The sequence below is a fragment of the Apium graveolens genome, chromosome 2 (genome assembly GCF_009905375.1).
Source record: "Apium graveolens cultivar Ventura chromosome 2, ASM990537v1, whole genome shotgun sequence".
NCBI classification, from domain to species: domain Eukaryota; kingdom Viridiplantae; phylum Streptophyta; class Magnoliopsida; order Apiales; family Apiaceae; genus Apium; species Apium graveolens.
In genome coordinates, this window is record NC_133648.1 from 108,622,572 (window position 1) to 108,625,702 (window position 3,131).

Below are 3,131 nucleotides of genomic sequence, written 5' to 3' on the forward strand. Positions count from 1 at the left end.
TTGATAATTGAAGCTTGATTATAGTTCATAGTTCTTGATTGTGGTTGTTTGAGTTGAAAACCTTGGAGATTATGGACTGATGTGGTATGTTTTTGGTGAAGTTTTGTTGTATTGATGGTTATGAGTTGGTTGGTGGTTAATTGGAGTAATTTAAACATTGGTAATCGCGTAATCATAGCCGTCGTAATGTTCGATTTACTTTAGACTGCTTTTGTTCATAACATTTGGACCCGAGAACTCTCTGCTAGATTATGACCATTGCCATGTTTAGATAGTTCATGTTACGAGCTTCGTTTTGATATATAGTTCGTTTGATTCCGATGTACGGTTTAGGAGAAACGACCGTTTTAAGTAACGGCGTTTCGCGAACGAAACTTTTCCCCTCGCCTTAGTTTGAAACATAGGTTAAAGACCTAAAAGGGTTAATTAGTATATGAAACAGTTATGGTAAGAGTGTTAGGCAGTTGGTAAGACACTCGCGAAGGAATCGCCTTAAAACTTGTAATGGTTAAATTATAAAATATGGTGGAGCCGAGGGTACTCGAGTGACTTAAGAGAATCAGTAAGCCCAAAGCGAGCGTTAGAGTCTAAGGTAGTTAGAGTATAGATTTACAAGTGACTTTGGTTTAATTCCAACTTACTTGGTATTTATAGGTTACCAGACTCGTCCCGAGCCTTTTATCACCCCCAGTCGCTCAGGCAAGTTTTCTACCCGTTATACTGTTGTTGTGATGTATATATGTATATGCATTATCTTGTGATAGATGCATGTTGGTTAATTAGCAAATTTTGCGATATATTGAAGCATGCTGATATGGTATATATATACATGCCTGTTTCGTATTCTTGTCATATATATTTGTTGGTTCAGTTGATAATACCTATGCTAGAGAATAGCGGTAATTTGCATATACCCTTAGTATAGGCACCCAAAGGTGAAAACATTTTCTAAAACCGGGAGTCGAGGATCCCGAGTAGATTATATATATATATATTTATATATATATATGGTTATAGTTTTCAAAACTATTAATCGAATAAGGTTTATTCGATAACTTTATTTTATTAATGAATATTATCTTGAATATTCATTCGAGGACTTATGACTCCTTTATATTATTTATTGAATATTACTTGGATATTCATTTGAGGATCTATGACTCCTTTATTTTATTTAATGAATATTATTTATAATATTCATTCGAGGTATTATGACTCAGCTTATTATTATTTAATGAATATTATTTCGAATATTCATTCGAGGGCTTATGACTCAGCTTATTTATTTATTGAATATTATTTCGAATATTCATTCGAGGGCTTATGACTCAGCTTATTTTATTTATTGAATATTATTTGAATATTCATTTGAGGATCTATGACTCCGATTATTTGCTGAGATATATTCTTTATTTTATTAAAGAATAAGGTGTCGATAATCAAACTCACTTTTGATTATTCAAATAAAGATAGTACTTTCGTATAGGTATATTTTTGGATATTTAATATTCATTTCAAGTATAAGTTTCAAAACTTCTACTTCAATTATTTTTATAAAGATTATTCTTTATGGAAATATTATTTAAATAATAATATTCAGATATTTTCTAATATATTAGGACTGATTTATTTTGTTAAATCAGCATCACTCCAAACATTCTTAAAAATATTTTGCGAGTCTTCAAAATGATTTTTAAAAGTTAGAGCGGATCCCAAAACTCATATTTATATTTAATATCCTCCTTTCGAAGGGGATTTAAATACTCGCTCAAAACCTGAGGGATCCAGCTCTGTGGTGTGTTTTATATTCGCAACAAGGTTGCTGTTTTGTTAAATGAATCGATTACTTACCCAACACTCGGGAAGTAAAATTCTTGGAACAAGTTAATCCATTAACAGGCATTGCCTGGGAAATATCAGTGAGTTCTCCTTTCCAACTAGATACGACTTCTTGGTGGAGCCGTATCAACAAGTTTCTACCTGGGGAAAGGGGGAACGAGCTTTACGTTTCAGAGTCATGGATTTCATCTGAACTAGGAGTGGCGTAAGTGGTCGAGTGGCGCCGGCCCAGCCTTATTATATTGGCCCAAATGGCCTGGAAGTTCCGCTAAGGCGGTCCATTCCTTAGGAGTTCAGTGTTCGGTTGACAAGTAAATCCGACAGGTTCTCCTCTACATGTAGAAAATGGTGGGGTTGCACTACTACGACTGATCATCGTAAGTGGTCTTCCTGGCGCGGCAAACTCCCGTAATGAGTTCATCATCCAATTGGATATTTCTGCAACACTACCCAGAGCACTTCGATAGAAAGGCTACGGTTGGGCGATTGTTGAGTGTTGGCAGGGTCAAGTTTTCAAAAAGATGTTTGCATCAAATGAAGTATCTCGTAACTTCATTTTATTTTGATGATATTTTAAAGATTTAATCTATTCAAATATGGTCTTGTAGTCTCATCTACGTGATAAACTTTTGAAACTAATTATAACTTGAACGGTGGTAGTTCAAGTAGTATTTGGAAAAGATATAAGTATATTGGAGTATCTTGTAACTTCATCTTTTAAACTTATATCTAGTAAATGATTATCTTATGCATGACAAAGATTTTCAGAAAAACGTTGAGACAAGGTTAGATATATGAGATCACCTTGCAACGATATTTTTATACAGTTATACACTGGAACTCTGTGTATATTATGCATGGAAGAGGACTTCCAAGATTTTGAAAAGTATATATGTATATATACTGAATATTTTGCGACTTCATCGTATTAAGATATCAAACTTGGTTCATTTCTTTTGACCAAGACTTTCATGAGTACTATGAGAAGGCTCATATATTGTAAATTATTATACATATTATTTTGGTGGGCTTGCTGCTCACCCTTGCTTTCTTCTTTCATCACACAACATCAGATAGACAAGATGAACAGGACCAAGCTCCCAATTCACGAGCGGATAGGAAACGTTCTGCAGCTTCCTATAGGCATTGAAGTCGCTGTAGCTAAGGTGGGAACTACCAATAGACTAGGCTTCAACTTTTGATGTACCAGATTTATGTATACTTATGAATTGTAATAATGGCAAAGAAAATGTAAATTTATTCAGAAAACCTTTTAAGGTGTATTGGCAGAT